This window comes from Ovis aries, chromosome 13, assembly GCF_016772045.2.
Source record: "Ovis aries strain OAR_USU_Benz2616 breed Rambouillet chromosome 13, ARS-UI_Ramb_v3.0, whole genome shotgun sequence".
In the NCBI taxonomy this organism is placed as follows: Eukaryota; Metazoa; Chordata; class Mammalia; order Artiodactyla; family Bovidae; genus Ovis; species Ovis aries.
This window is the reverse complement of record NC_056066.1, coordinates 19,235,685-19,252,597: the sequence shown is the minus strand read 5'-3', so window position 1 is coordinate 19,252,597 and position 16,913 is coordinate 19,235,685. Positions and strand designations below refer to the sequence as shown.

General features: G+C 43.0%; 1 long non-coding RNA gene across 1 annotated transcript in view; it reads left to right on the top strand.

Annotated features, from left to right (window-relative positions):
* Positions 1-350: 350 nt before the first annotated feature.
* LOC132657613 (uncharacterized) overlaps positions 351-16,913 on the top strand; it is a 50,235-nt gene continuing 33,672 nt past the window's right edge. Inside the window, exon 1 of the long non-coding RNA XR_009596033.1 lies at positions 351-494. This is a non-coding gene — a long non-coding RNA (uncharacterized LOC132657613). The remainder of the gene's footprint in view (positions 495-16,913) is intronic.

Here is a 16,913-nt window from a genome sequence, read left to right as displayed (position 1 = left end):
GAGATTTCGTCTTAGATCACCCAATGGATTATTTCTATTTAGAATATTTTTTGTTTTGTTTAAATAAAAAAAACAAGTACACGTAGGGAGAAGGTTAGAACTTATCTTTAAAAATAAGGTTGAGAAAAGTCTGTCTTTCATTAGTTCTCCAGAATTTTTAATAGCTGCTTAATAACCTTTCCTGCAGCTAGATGCTCATTTGCAGCACTTCCCTTTTCTGATCTGTCTTCTGAATCATCAGCAGACCTGACACCGTTAGTAACGATGTGTGCTGAAGGGCAGGTTTCCTCCTAACCGCCCCCTCCCCCGGCCGGTCACTCCTACTTAAGGCAACTGACGAAGGCTTCTCCGGGGTTTTTCGCCTAGCAGTTTCTCTCTATATATGGTAATAATACTCCACAGATCTGCGAGTGCTTCCCGTAGGAAAACTGGAAGAAGTCACGTGAGCGCAGCTGGAGCCTGCGGTTGGCCTGGCAGCTCCTCCGCAGTGGAAGGTGAGCTGAGACGAGGAAAGCACTTAACCTTTTCGTTACCTGCACTTAACCACTCCTCGCTACCGCCAGGAGCCGCCGTCTTCCCGGGGCGCATCCCGGTCCGGGTCTGGGTCCTGACGTCCCCGCTGCTGCTGCTGCTGCGGTTCTGGGAGTCCTTACCCTCCTGCCTGCCGCATTGAATCGCGCAGGGCAGTTATCCTCGCTGGGTCACTTTTCATAGCAATTCCATATTAGAGTTAGGTGTGAAGTCCACTGTTAGCTGCTTTCCGCTAAGTTGATGAAGTGCGGTTCTATCCTGGAGGAGGAAGGGAAACTAAATGCCTCCCTTAAGCAACTTGGAGTTTCTCACCCCTGGGGCGTCAGGGCTCTGCTGAGACGGTGGCACAGAGCCTTAGCTGATTTTGCTCTGTGACTTTAGGGAACAATCTCACTGTTATTCATTGTGACCACGGCTTCCATCTGTAAATTCCCACTGTGCCCTTCCCACCCAACTCCCCCAACCCTGCCATGCAGAGATCAACCAGTCAATCAATACATACTGTATTGTAATCAATAGTCTCTCTCTTCAAACTGTTATCAAGACCACGCTCATTATTTGTTCCCTCCACTGTGTCCTTCCTGGGCAAAACCAAAGTCAAACCAAAAACTTCAGGGGTGATGGTGGGGGGAAGTGTACTTAGGTCTCAGTAAGTCTGAAAATCCTTCTCTCACTTTTTCAGCGCAGTGCAGATAGATGTCGCTATAAAAGTCTGTGTTTTCTTAAAAGAGGTTAGATGCCAAATGTGTGAAGCCACAGAGCTTAGTTTTCCCACCCTTTGATTTATTTGGAATGGGGTGGGGAGAAAGTAGTTATTGTCTTCCATCTAGTGGGCTACTTTGGAATTGCGTCTTGCCACTAGGACCCAGTGGCTAAAATTCATACAAATAGTGTACAGATTCAGATAAAGAATGAATTCTACACATAAGTAAGTCTACTTTCAAGCTTCCGAGTTCCACAGGTTAAAAAAAATACGAGTATTTTTGGTTGTAGATTTTTTTCCCTTTCATCACTTTACATTGCCATTCCCTTTTGGTCTGCAGAGTTTCTGCTGAAAAATCAACTGATAGCCTTATGGGAGTTCCCTGGGCTTTTCACTTGCTGCTTTTAGTATTCCTTGTTTATATTTAATTTTCTTCATTTTGATTACAATGTGTTTTGGCTGTATGCGGCACTGTGCATCCTGGACTTTGATAACTGTTTCTTTTCCCAGGCTAGGGAGCTTTTTAGCAATTATGTCTTCATATTGTCTTGGGCCTGTCCTCCCTCTCTTCTCCTTCTAGTGCCCCTGTAATGTGAAAAAACAACAAAAGGACACAGCAATAAACATTTATTGCAAAAGTGGACAGCAGGAGTTTATGTTAAATCGAAATGGAAAGAATCAAGAAAACCCCACTTACAGAACCATGTGATGAAAGCTGCGGGCAGCGAGAAAAAATTTTCCTTATCAATGAGTCAATTGTATTCACAATACTCTGGGAACAATGGCTTGAAACCACTGTCCAAGAAAGCAGAGCAAACAAAGTGGTCTCAGTCTTCACTGCCACTGTGGACCAAGGTATCCTCTACATCCAGCTAGTCATCCATACTTTTCAGTTTTTTCCGTTGTTTCTTATCTCTGTATTTTTCTCCACTACCACTGCTACGAATGGCTAATAGATAATTTTCCATATTCTTTTCCATCTTAGCTGCAACCAGCCTGCATATTACTTGTGAGACTAATCTTCCTTAAACTATTGCTTGAAACTCTCCTGGAATTTTCTCTTTCTTCCTAAATGCCTCTTCCGTCTGGTTTCACTGCTACTTTAATCTGGTCTCATCCTCCCTACACCGTTTCATTCCCTACTCGAGCTTTTTGTCAGTTGATTAACGCCTCCTTGAATAACACTGCTTGCTATCCCCTCCAAGCCTTGACGCAGCCCCTCTCACAAGGAACACCTGTCCTTCCCTCCTTTTGTGCAGCTCATTTGTCCTCATCATTCAGGAGACACCTCAGCTGTGTCTCTCCATGGACACCCTCCTTGCTTGTGAAATCTTAGAGGAATTAGAGGTTGTATTCGGAAACAAAGTCCTTGTGCAAATACTGTCCAGCGATTTACTATTTTCCCAGGTTTGAGTCCCAGTTCCTCCAAAATCTGTTGTGAATACTCCAGGCCAGATACTCTTCCTCATCCTCATCCCAGCCCCGCCTCAGGATCTACACTTCTGGGAACACCAGGAGCTCTTAGAAACTTCTTGATCGTTTGCTTGAGCCTCAACACGATACTGCAAGGAAGATGCAGCTGGTACAGTTATTCCCATTTCATGAATGAGGATGCTGAGGCCCAGAGCATTTGCAAGATTAGCTCTTGTCAGTGACGGAGCTAGGGCAGGAGCTCTGGGGTCTCTTCCGTGTCCAGGGCTCCCCTTGGCGTGCCTTGCTGCCCTCGGACCTGCACTGATAGGTGAAGTCCCACCATAAGCCCTTCTTTACTTTCAGATAGATATCTTAATTTTCTTACAGATAACGGATATGGGCTTATGTTGCTGGGAGCTGCCAGGCAAGAGGTCATAACCAGGGCGTGTAGTTATGCCTCCTGCTTGGCAATTTCAGTTCTTCCTGGGTGGTTATGCCACATTTTCAGCCCACACCCATTTGTCCTGTTTGCAAACCACAAACTGGTTCTCTGGCAGTTATATTTTTCAGCACCGCCTCTGGTTAAGTGACTGATCTGCTTGTTTGAACCTTTAAACAACTGTGACCGTCTCCTGCCCCATCCCACCTGATGAAAGCTATTCTTGGGGCACCCAGGCTCACACCAAGCATTTAAGAACAGCTACCACCAGGCTGTCTTTACCAGAGTCATTAGGGAGTCAGGTGGATTTCTAGGCAGTTCCAACTCTGGCCACAGGATGGATTAATTTTCCATCCTGTGTGCATCTCCAATGCCTTGCAGCATGGAATACCTCCACTGATGTGTTGGAGCTCGCAGTCCTGGGTCAGGTCCCGAGATGGTGGTTGGCTCAGCAGGAGGACTTGGTAGCAAAGGAAAAATATCATATCTACATGTAGTTGAGCAACTCAGAGAGATGGCGTTGCTGAAGTTTGTCCTATTAAATGTCTAGAAGATAAGTGCTAACAAGATTTTTAAGCAATTCTACTGACTCAGAATTATTTCATGTATTCATTGTACCAAAAGTGGTGGCAAGAAAATCTAAATATGCAATCATAACAAGTGACTTTTATAACTTATGTCTAATGAAATGATCAGAACTTATCTAAAAGGGTCATGGAATGCAATATTATTACCTTTGTTTTATGATGATACTGTTAACATATAAAGAAGATTAGTTTCCAACTAAGCCGTAAAAAACTTTTAGGATACTTGTGGCAAGAAATTTTCAACTGTGAATTTGATTCAAAAGTTTCAGTTATACAGATGAATAAGTCCTTAGATTCCTACTTAAAGCACAGAGCCTATAGTTGACAATACTGTGTTGTGTACTTGAGATTTTGCTAAGAGGGTAAAGCTTAGGTTACACACACACACAGAAAAAAAAACAATAATAAATAATTAGGGCAGGAGGAAGCTTTCAGTGCCGCTGGAGATGTTTCTGTTGTAGATTGTGGTGATAGTTTCATGGGTTAATATTTATCTCCAAACTCATCAAATTGGGTACATATTAAACGTGTACAAATTTTTGTACGTCAATCATACATCAATAAAGTGTTTTTCTAAAAGAATTTTATCAGACTGGGAACTTGCCATACAATGTAGAGAGGCAGCATACCTGTAAGGATCTCAGAACTATTACTACTGAAACCTGCCCATATAGCAATGATGTAACTTTTACAGAATGCAAAACATAGTTACGAACTTCATTTCCTTTGCTGTCCTAGCAAACCAGCTATTCTGATCCCTGTTTTGCAGGCTTAGAAAGTCAAATGGCTTCCAACTCTTACATGCCTCCTACTGTGGTGGGGGTGGGGGTGAGGGGCTTCAACCTGAAGCCCTGCCATGTGACTCCACATCCATTAACTATCCAGACATCAGTCAGTTAAGACATGATATAACATGATATAATATTGACTAATCATCCCTTAGAATATGTTTGCCCACACTATTATTTTTCCAGTCTTATGGAAATTTGAATGTTCCCTGAGCAAATTTCTAATGTGGCACGTTGGAGAAAAAAAATCGCTTAAAAATATCTTGTACCTTAAATTGCATTGTGTGTGGGTCACCTAGATTGTATGATTCTTCCTATCACTTCCCAAAAAGCTTAATGAAGATGGCAGAGGGCTGAGATCACATCCATGACGTTTGGTCCTTTTATTGGCTAAGAGCATCTGCAAAGCCACTAGCTAAGTGCTTTGGATCAGAACCCCTAAGGCCCAGAATATCTAGTCAAGCAACCTCAGATATAGTCTTCACAAAACAATAAACCCAAGATGAGAGGTTGGAAAACACACCAGAGACCATTACTTATCTTTGATTCTTCTCAGATTTATCAGACCCTCTATTCCTTAAGCCCTGGATGCAAACCACATCTTTTCTACCTAATGTGACAGATTTGAACTGATAGATGGTGTTGGCATCCCATGATATATTGGAGCATCAGACTTCCTGCTGACAAAATCCTGGGGAGGTTTGTAGGACCAGGTCGACTCAGTAGAAAATTCTGTATTGACTTTCTATGTCCAAGATTCTAGTTTCTGATTTCTTGAGTGCCTAGGGAAGGTTATTGCTGTAGGAAATGAAAGCTTGATTGATTAGAACAGAGATGTGCCTTTTAAAAGATTGAATTGCTGGCCTTAAAGGATCAAATTCAACTCTCAAGAGGGAGGGTGCCCTTATAACTCTTTTTTTTTTTCTCCCTAGGCAGTTGTGATTCTTTGTCCCATCCCCCCCCCCCCCACTCCCCCCCCACCCCCATACCTTGAAATAGCAAATTGTGGACTACCTTACTGTGTGAAGGGTCTTGGGTAAACTGGCCTTCAGACCTAGGTCTGGAGATCATAATCTGTTAGTAGAAAGCTGGAAAAATCCACACATTAGAGGCAAAGCAAGACATGTTTTCTCACTTCAAATGAAGTCTGCAAAAGGCGCTCTTAGTGGGAGTGGATATTCAGTGAGAAAAGTTAGAGATTGAAGAATCCCATAGCAATGGCCTTGCAGGTTGGGCAGCCACTTCTACCTGCGGCTTCCTTCTGGTTAGACTCGGTATCCTCGTGTCTGATTGGTGTGCCACAGAGGGTGTATGTTCTCTACCCTCTCATGAAGCAGGCACTGTGCCGCTGGTCTGGATCATGGCTCCAAGGCAAAAATGAAACCTGATCTCTCAGTGGGACAGAGGAGCAGACTGGACACTCAAGGCACTCAGAGGAGTTGTAGGTAGGGAATTATTCTGAGTGGTTTGAATCTCTCTTTCCCAGGCCTTTATAAACTGACACTTGCTTAACACGATCAACCTATCAGTAACACCATCTTTGCCTTTTGTAAACTTTTTTTTGTGCATTTGTTAAAACCACATAATGTTCTTTCATATACAGTTTAAGATATTTTCCTATGACTGGGAGTTCCCTGGTGGTCCAGTGGTTAGGGCTTTCAATACCATGGCCCAGGCTTGATTCCTGGTCAGGGAACCTAAATCCTAAAACCTGCATGGTGGGGTTGGAAAAACAAACAAAATATAATTTTTTTTCCTATGAAAAGAAAAATGTTCTGTTTTTTAATGAGAAAACATAACATTCACCATTTAAACCATGTAAAAGTAAACAATTCTGTCGTTTTCAGTAATTTATACTTTTGTACAACTATCATACTAACTCTAAACCATTTCCAGGAAACCCCAAAAGAAAACCCACATGTGCCAGCCCAATGTGCTGTCTACCTCCACCTACTTTTGGTGGATCAAAGGTTGTAAATGACTTAATTTATATGGCTTTAGCTAGGCAGAACATGCACACGTGCAGGAGCTGGGAAGTATTCAGGGGTACGTGGTGACTAGTTACTCTGCTTGCCTTCATCCCCTCCTGACCCAGTTTCCCTCTCTGGTGACATGTTTTTACCCATTTCTTTATCCTTCTCAGTTCAGTTCAGTTGCTCAGTCGTGTCCGACTCTTTGTGACCCCATGAATCGCAGCACGCCAGGCCTCCCTGTCCATCACCAACTCCCAGAGTTCACTCAGACTCACGTCCATCGAGTCGGTGATGCCATCCAGCCATCTCATCCTCTGTCGTCCCCTTCTCCTCCTTCCCTCAATCCCTCCCAGCATCAGAGTCTTTTCCAATGAGTCAACTCTTCGCATGAGGTGGCCAAAGTACTGGAGTTTCAGCTTTAGCATCATTCCTTCCAAAGAACACCGAGGGCTGATCTCCTTTAGAATGGACTTTATCCTTCTAGAGATAGTTAATGCTTATACTCATATACACAAATACACAGCTTCCTATGTGATATGAGCATATGATATTTCATGCATAACTATTTACATAACTGCTTTCATTTTTAGTCAATTTGATCCCAGGAAGTTCCATGTAAGTCAACAGCCAAACCCATAACTTCTCAAGAAATGCCTCCTAAGGTACTTTGATCTCATTAAGATTCAGATGACTGCACCTTCACTCTTTTCCCAGAGACATTTTGTCAATGGAAATAAATTACTAGGGCCACATAAGTCTAATCAGTAGACTTAACAATGGGTGTGTTGGATCTATGCCCAATCTTTGCCTTAAGACTTTTTTTTTTTTTTTCTTCTGCCTGTGAGAACTGAGAGCTTCAATTTTCAACCCTAAAAGTTCTGGAATTTCTGAACATTGGCAGCTCTGCTGGACTCATCCTGGCTCTGCTCCATGCGTCTTTTCATTCCAGAACCAGACTGAAGAATTAGCCACCACATGAGACTTGATGGTCTCAGAGTATGGGCAAAACATAAGGGCTGATGGGAATACCCAGCACTTCTAAAAACCTGTGCTTAGGTGAGGTCAATGGCTCCTCTGCTTCTGGACCATCTTAGCCAGTTGAGTGGCCAAGCTCCAGTCAGTAGGATGAGGAGGTCTACAGGGAGAACTGGAAGAGCAGGGAAGGAAATGGAAGTTGTGAGCCAATGATACAATCTCCATGCCTCATGAGGTCAGAATGTTGCAGCTCTCATCATAGAGAAGGGCACCGAGGCACAGATAGGCTGAGTGCCTACTATGAGGTCCAGGGCTCCTTAGTGGAAGAGCCAAGATGTGATCCTAATGGGTCTGACTTCAGGAGGCTGAATCATTCTCCAGACGCCTCCTCTGGGAGCTCTCATATTTGTGAACTACCTGTACCATCTTGTCTAAATTGTCAGCAGGCTTTAATAAAAACAATTTTAGTAGATGACTCAAATATGGCAGTAATAAAACTTTGTAAAATGGTGTTATGGATTTCCTCCAGAAATAATTCATTAAATTGATGCCAGTTGTAACTTGTGATCATAAAGCTCAATGCAGGGGTATTGAAAACATGAAGGTAATCCAGTCACAGTGTGTTCAATAACCGCTCGGCTCCTCTCTGAATTGCTTTGCTACATGTTCACTCAGAACCAAAGAATATAAAAACTCAAGGTATCAAATCGTGGAAACAGTTTAAATTCATGGATCTTATACCCAGAGAAGGAAATCTTTTAGGACAAATCCTAAAAGATTTGTCATCATCAACCTGAGTGTCTGGATTCAATGGGAATCCAGCCCTTGTTAAACAACATGGGCAGGAAACCAGTGATTAAAGCCACATGTTACAAGCCTGTCACAGGCAGGGCTTAGAATTCCAAATACGGCCTCCTCATCATCCTTGACTCTTCATCCTTTTTACCACTCCCTTTTCTTCAGAACTGGCTCAGGTTTGTTTGATAAAATAATTTTCTATAAATTGCATTTAGTCTTATCTCCCGAGAGGCATGGAGCTTTGAACCATTAGAGGGTGCAGCTCCCAAACACTCCCTAAATAAATAACTGTATATACAGATGAAATCAAATTAAAATGAAGTCAATTGTGGCCTTGAGGCAGGAGTCATAAAACACAAGCAACACTGTGAATGACATATACGGGATGGCAGAAGTGAGGGGAGAGGCGATCGGGTTTTATGGAGCTGATTCTGTGCTGGGCTTTGTGGAGGTGGACAGCCAGGGCTGGAAGGATGAGGGAAGCTACACACACATACTGTCCACAAGCGAGAGTCAGAAAGAATCCCCAGCAATGGCCATGTTGGGGAAGTCCTTCTGGAGAAGAGCAGGTTGGTGCCATTAGTATTTGTCCACACACTGGGCTGGTGCATCTGTGCAAGGAGCTAGTTTTGCCCTGAGAACATCCTCAACCAGTGAATCGGTAGAATCAGTAGAGCCGCTAATCGACGATCTCTGATGCTCAGTAGCTTAATGGCATAGAATGTTTACATTCCAAACAAGCCGATTGGGAATGTGGTAGATAGCCTTCCATGCAGTGATTCTGGGACCCACGATCCTTCCATCTAGCGAGCCTGCCATCTTTTTAGTCTGAGTTCTCCATGTGAGGTTTCTAAGAGTAATGTCTATTGGATTTGCCCACGTTTCATCAGCCAGGACAGTCACGGGGTTCTATCTAATTGTCTGGGAGCTGTGAAGTGTAGTTTTCCTGGGCACCTAAGGGGAAAATGAAAGGGTTTAAGGAACATGTCACCAGACCTGTAGAGGCAAAACTCCTATAGATAAGAATTAAGTGATGTCTACATCCATGAAGAAAAACCCCTCTGATAATTCAAAAGGTTCTCTATTCTTCACCAAAAGGGGTTCAGAGTCCTTGGCACCTGGCAGTGAGCCCTTCACAGTGGAGCACTAGCCTTCCTTTCTAGGCTCACGTCTTACTGCTCCCTGTCCAGCCCCCACCTCCCTACCCCATGCACTTCGCCCTCGCCAGAGCAGACTACTGGCTAGTCTTTGAAAGTGCCACATATCTTCACACCTTTGGGTCTTTGCAAATGTTGTTTCCTGTCTGAAACACCCACTCCTCCACCACAAGAGCCAGCCTAGACACCTCTCCTCTGTGAGCCCTTCCTTGGTCTCCCTTCCCCAAGCAAATTAATTGCCACATTCCACGTGCTCCCACAGCTTCCTGTATCGAATTTTATTATAGCTTACAACACTGCATCACAGTCGGGTGTTGGTCAGTCGCTAAGTCGTGTCCGACTCTTTGCAATCCCATGGACTGCAGCATGCCAGTCTCCTCTGTCCTTCACTATTTCCTGGAGTTTGCTCAAATTCATGTCCATTGAGTCAATGATGCCATCCAACCATCTCATCCTCTGCTACCACCTTTTCCTTTTGCCCTCAATCTTTCCAAGCATCACAGTCTTTTCCAGTGAGTTGGCTCTTCGCCTCAGGTAGCCAAAGTATTGGAGCTTCAGCTTCAGCAGCAGTCCCTCCAATGAATATTCAGGGTTGATTTCCTAAAGGATTGACTGGTTTGATCGCCTTGCAGTCCAAGGGACTCTCAAGAGTCTTTTCCAGCACCAAATATTTCCCCCCATTTTACAGTAGGTCTGTGGTCTCTCCCCCTGAACTGTCCAATGTGGGGAAAGAAACCTGTGTGAGATGTATCCCTCGGAGTCCTGAAGGATATAGTGTCTAACTGAAGAGGTTCTTATGGAATATGTCAAGAATCAAACAGAAACTTGGGATACAGTAAAGAGACTGAGTTTTATTTTAAGAAAAGTTGTAAGCTTTTTAGAAATGTATCCTAGATGCATTGTTCATCCCTGGGGAAAGAGAAAAGCTAAAAGAAGCATAGGCAATACATTTCAGAGGCCAAGATAATTGTAATATTGTGTTCTTCGAAGCTACAGTGCTGGTTCAGGCACATGGTTTAGTTGCTAAGTTGTGTCCAACTCTTGGAATGCCACGGACTGTAGCCCACTGGGCTCCTCTGTCCATGAGATTCTCCAGGCAAGAATATTGGAGTGGGTTGCCATTTCCTTCTCCAGGTTCAGGTACATCGAAGAGGATAAAACCAAGCTCAGTGAGAATCTCTGATAAAAACGCAGACATGACACAGTTGCACGGAGGAAGCCTAAAGTTTTCGGAGAAATGCAGAAAAGAAACATGCTTACATTAACATTTCATTGCTTGCTCCTGATAAGGGGAGCCCTTCCATGGGGTACGTGTGAAGCTCAGAGCTGAGCCCTGCTAGGGTACTTTGAATCCTTCTGTCCTCATTAATGAGCTTGAACTTCCACGTTAACAAAGTCAACACAGACAGCCACCAGTCAGAAGGAACTTCTCCATGACCAGAATGGGTTGTGAGATGAAGAGGCATTTATGATTCTAGGCTTGGAAACTTTCAGGGTGAGATGAGTTTACCTCTTATTCAGAGTTTTTATGTCCTGTGCTTCTCATTTTATTCATGTGCTGGGGTCCACACACGCTGACAACCTCTCTCCTTCTCCCTCTCCTGGCTCTGATTCCCCACTGCTGCGGGCCAGACTTTCTAAGACAAAGTTTCCTAGCTGTCAATGCCATGCTTATTGCTCCCAGTCCTGTTAAAAATAGATGCTGTTCTGCTGCTTCAATCTTCAAAGAATAAGAGATGAGGTCATTTTCTGCTCAGAGAGTAGATCCAGGCTAAGTGATTGGCACCAGTGCATTCAATTGCCAAGGAAACAGGTGTTCAAATGACTTCTCCCATCCTATTAAATATCTTTTTCATACATTGATCCAGAGTCATGTTTTCATGTTCATGACTGAATAGGCAGCACTGTAATTTGTCAGCTACATCCATTTCCCACCCCCACCCCCCAGCAACAGTTTCTCTTCAGTTTTTGCCAAGATTGTCTATTGTCTACATAAGTTTCTGTCCAAGTTGAGTGATAGAAGGGTGATCTTAGAATTAAACAGCCAACAGCAACAAGCACGTAATTTAACAGGACTTGCAGGCATGGCTAATGGGGTTCCTTCTAACTGCTTTTCCTGTGTTTTCTGACAATGGCTTAAAGTTACTAAAACTTAAAGTTTCAGAAATGACTCCTCAGCGAAACCGGGGCCAAGGCAGGGGGATGTAGAGAAAGAAAGAGAATTTAAAAATGAAAGTACAGAACACTAGACATAAGGAACGTAACAATTAAATTTCTTTCAAAGTCTTTTAAAAAGTCTTTCAGTTATCATGTAGCATATTAAACACAAGAGGTGTGGAAACCACAAAATGTGTTTATACCTGAGCAGCTAAGTTCTTCACAAATACCCCAGTACAACACCAGGATCAGGAAGGCAGCTTCAGCTTGCAGCCCCTGAACTGGGCAGATGATTACAGCAGTTCAGAGTGGCAAGTGAGGCAGATTTTTAGAGATTTTAGGGGTCCTAATTCCAACTTTAACTTTGAGCCTTTCCCTGACTCTGAACAAACAACTTTATTTCTTGAGACCTTGGTTTCTTCATCTGCAAATTGGGGAGACTGCGTTAGGTGATCTCCAAGGTCTTCTGGTTCTAATGTTCCATGCGTGCCATTTTCTAGTGGGTGTATTGTATCATCTGGAAATTCCATAGCGCTCCTGCTCCTGACTTACATAAAAACAAAACAAAACCAAAAAATGGCAACAGCGGTGAAATTAATTCCTCGTTGGTTTGTCTTAGTATTCTCAGCTCTGAAAGAGCCTTTGTGAAGGTGTATGTATATGCATCTGTCTGGGGTATGTGTTTGTGCAGGATGTTATATTCAGATTTTAAAGCCTTAGAGTAACCAGGTAAAGCCACTGTGTTAAGCAGAGTAAAACCCAGAGTACCAACCACAGAAAAACATAGCGCTTTGCTTTCTCTCTTTTACTTTTTATTTTCTTTGAGCTACCCCTCCCCTTCTTTTACTTCTCTTTCAGAATCAGGGAGGAGTCCTGTGTAACAGGCCTCTAGCACTGAGGATCCACTGATGCCTGAAAGGATGGCCTTGGCCTTCCCAGAATGGTTAGGGGTAGTCAACAGCCCCAGACTGGAGATGAGGTTACCTGTACCAGGGGCATCTAGTGATCGTACCAAAACGGTGAGAGAGAGCTGGAATTCTCAGGCCAGTGGACTTTTTAAAACTTCAGAAGTATCCTTAGCAAGATTCTTTAGTGCAGCCACCACACTGCAGGGGTTTGGCAGTATTCTGATGTTAGCTATCTAAAATGCAAAAAAAAACCCATCAGTTTTCCTTTGAACATATGCTTTGGCAAAGTTTAGTCTTCCTCAACCTGGTTATTTGAACCTAGATGTGCTATAAATTGCCCTACATGCACGTTTCAAATAACAGATGTTATTTTCCTTTAGGCTTACTTTTATTGAAAAAAAAAAGAGAGAGAGACAAATAAAACATTCAAAACAGGAATTAAAAAAAAAAACAAAATTGCCTGGTACAGATTCAGTTTAATGCCCCCAAATTACTTTTGTATATTCTAGAATGAGATAGTCGGTCCACTGACCTTTAGCTGATTTTTTTTGGTGGTGGGGGGGCCCACGCACGCAGTTTGTGGAATCCTAGTTCCCAGAGCAGGGAATGAATCCATGTCCCCTACAATGGAAGCAGCCCTAACCTCTGCACTGCCGGGGAATTCCCTTCAGCTTCGTTTTCTGTGTGTATCCAGCAGGGTGTGTTAAGAACTGTGACACTTGTCCAAAGCACATGCTGGTGCTGGAAATGAGAGCTGGCTGGGGACCTGGCAGGGCTCATTAGGAGTCTACTTGCTTGAGGTACTGAGGGCTCCTGGAAGCAAACCCAGCCTCGGGAAAGAGGCAATCAGCTCCACAGACTTAATCCAGTAACAAAACCTGACTTACCAGTTGGAATAGGGAATTCTGCATCTGTCACTCTGTTTTTTCTTGGCTGCTTTCCCATAAACTCATATCCTATGACAAATGTTTCCCAAAATAAAGACTGTTTTCCTAAAAGCTCTCCTGAGATATTGGGGCACAGGGAATAGGACTCGGGGGTCCCAGTGCAATGAGATGATGGTCAGTGGACATGACAACCTCCAGGGAGGGAAGACGTGATGGGGATGAGGGGGTGGCAGTGCCCGCAGCAGAGGCAGCAAGGTCTGTGGAAATGCTTCATAGAGGCATCGTGGGAACTCACAGAGGCACTGGGGTACAGCAGAGCAAAATATTAGTGAACCCTGTAGGCACACCTGGAGGGCCTCAGGAATAGCTGGCGAGACGGGACACTGAGTAGGGGAGCAGATGAGGCTAAGAAGCAGCAAAAAGCTGGTGACAAGAGGACGAGATTTTAGTTTGCCCTCTTGGAGCTTATTTCCAATAATTATTGGATTATTTCCCAATAATCTGTTGGGAAAGACAAGATGGTCAAACCCAAGAAACTAGGAAATGGTAAGAAGATGCGATCAAGCACCACTGTGTTATTAGAGTCTGTGTGCCTTCATCACAGTGGATTCTGACATGGCCTTAAAGAGTGAGTGGGAAGTGAGCAGGTAGAGAGCCTTTGAGAAGTGCTGAGAACAGCGGGCGGCTAACAAAGTCTTCTTACAAGTGCATGGGGCCCTTGTCATGTGCCTGGAGCACACTAGAAATTGTCTGCACTGTGTGGTTAATCCTCACAATGAGTAAGGAAGGTGTTATTCCGCAGAGCTGAGAAAGGGAGGCTCAGATAGATTAAGTGACGGGCCCAAGTTCACAGTTAGTAAGTGGAGAGCTGAGTCAAGGGAGATCACAGGCCGTCTGTTCCTAAAGGACCTCGGGAGCAGGAAAGCGGTACTTCAGGTAGGAAGACTTGAGTGCCAAGCCAAGGGATTTGCGTGCACCTCTGCAGGTAAGTGGAGCTCAGGGGCACTGTTTCTGGAGAAGACAACCACAATATTCATTGTGGGTGGGCTAATTAACCAGGAAGAAAGATGGGAAGAGCAGAGACATAAAGGCGGTCCAGTCTGCTAGCAGGGGCAGTTAGTGGTCTGAGCCTTGTGAAATCAAGGGGGATGGCGAACTGAACAACAACTGAGAGGAAGAAACCACAGGCCTCTCTGGCTTGTTCTTAATGAGGACCAGGAAGCCTACCGGGACATGGGAGGCCCTCCCAGGAAATGCTGCCTCCAGTTCGGTGGGCCAGGTTCTGGCAAAGCTGGGCCAGGGGCCAGGACTCCCCAGCCTCACCAAACTGGAATTGAAATCCAGGCTCAGAAACAGAATGTGGGAATGGCCTCAGAGTGGGCATGGGACAGGATCAGAAAGGCGGTGGTTTAGGTCTCTTTGGGACCCTAGAAACCTTGATGAGTCAAGGGTGGGCAAAACAGGAGATTCTGTGGGCTGGAACCTGGGTGCCAAAAACTGCAGGAAGCACAGAACAGAGATGAGGTCAGGAATTTCATTTTCTTTCCTCCAAGCAAGGACACTAAGGGACACAATTGGCAACTAGCCTCTTAGGGTCACGGCTATAGCTGAGCTGTGTGTTAGAGCAGTCTCAGTCTTTGAAAGTGGTTAGACTCTGTCTTAAATGCCTAGTATCCCCTAGCTGGAATAGCCAATAAGTTATAATGCTCTGATTCTCATCCTGGATTAGTGTGTGTGTGTGTGTGTGTGTGTGTGTGTGTGTGTGTGTGTTCGTAAAATTGTCTAATGTTAAAATGTATCATTAATTTATTTTCCAGTGTCTAGGTTAGAATATAACTATGTGATATATATCAAATGAATTTCATGGCTACAGTCCAAATGTAACAAATGAATCATTTAAAACTACTCGCATATTGGTGATGCCAAATTTTTCATTTTCTCCCATTTTATAAATGCATCATATCTCGGCTCGAAATCAATCTATTAACCTTGAAAACATTTTGAGCTGGAATGAAGGTTAGCAGTGAACTTTGCGAACTTCCATGTGATATTAGTCATATTTAGCAATTATTATTGGCTTTGAGTAATGAGGAGTCAGTTGAGACAGGAATAGCAATGTGGTGGTTACCAACAAACCACACTTCAGAGGCCACAGGGAAAATGAAAGGCAAGTAGAATCAGGCTTTTTAAACCTCAGGCTTGTCTGCCACAACGCTCTTACTTTTTAAAAATAAAATTGAACATCTTAGCAGCTATTCTGATGAATTACACATAAAATACTCTAGTAAAATCTTTGTTAGGAGATAAGGAATTCTGTTCAGTGGATTTGAAGATTTAAAAAAATGATGTGTCTGCCCTCTAAACCTCCACAGAGATGAGTCTGATGAATTTCCCAGGTGCCAGGACTGGGGGATGTAATAAAATGGGAGGAACAATGCAGGCAGAAGCTAAGCAGTGTTATTTTTTTAAATTAAAGTCCAAATAAATGTCTCAACTAAAAATGCCTTGGGAATACATAAATATGTTATCCTCTGGATGAATTTTATATTACGTTATATTGATTTTAACACAATATAAAATATAATAGAGATACTTTGGGGTTCACAACATGAAAGAACAGTTAATGATTTGCCCATATGGGACATATGAAAATACTTTCCTTAAATTCTTCTGCCACGTTTTATGGATAATCTACTTCCATACTACTAACGGTATGAAAGCTTAGTGCCATCAGCGGAACATTTTTCATCTCAATTATTTGTTAGACATAAGATTAAATGGTGCCATATTTACTGTAAAAGAACCTAACTTCATGGAATTTAAAAGCAAATTGTAGTTGTCTTATTTTATTAATTTGGAAATATTTCACATCGTAGTTCCCTCTCTTTGACCAAATTTCCTCATCTATAACAAGACAAGGTTGTATCTTCTTTACAGTCCTTTCTTCTCCTGGTGTTCAGTGGTTCTTATTCTTTCCTAATTAGAATCTAATTATTGCTGTAGAACCACAGATATCAGCTGAACCTCGGTTTTTCTCTGAATAATCATATTTTATCTGCAGTCCTTAAAATGTGTATAATTGTGTAACATTACTCACAGAAGAAAGGAAGTATTAGATTTACCTTTAGTGCCATAGGCCAAAAGTCAACTATATACTTCCAAATTGAATTGGTTTTTTAAGAAGTTGATTTCCTAGTATCTTAGCTTATGTTATTTTAAAGGAGAAATATATCAATTTACATGAATTTAAGGATTAATATAAAAAGAGAGTCAAGCCACAACTTTAAGCTATAAAATCGGGAAACTGGGGACTGGAGATGAATCACCTCTGGCAGAACAATGGATAGTGGAAAGTTACTTTCAATAAATATACTCAATGACTTTTTCAGAGAAAGAAAGAAATTAGCAAAGACTTGCTAATCCTCAAAGTTCTTCCAAGTGACCTAGAATCATGAGAATTCACCCAATGAGCTAAGGGACTTTCCAATTATATTGGGAATCAGAAATTTTGCAACCAATTGCTTGCAAGTTGTTTCCCTTTCTTGTCTTTCGGTTTTTCTAATTTCCACATTATGTCAGCAGAGAAACATTCTGAGT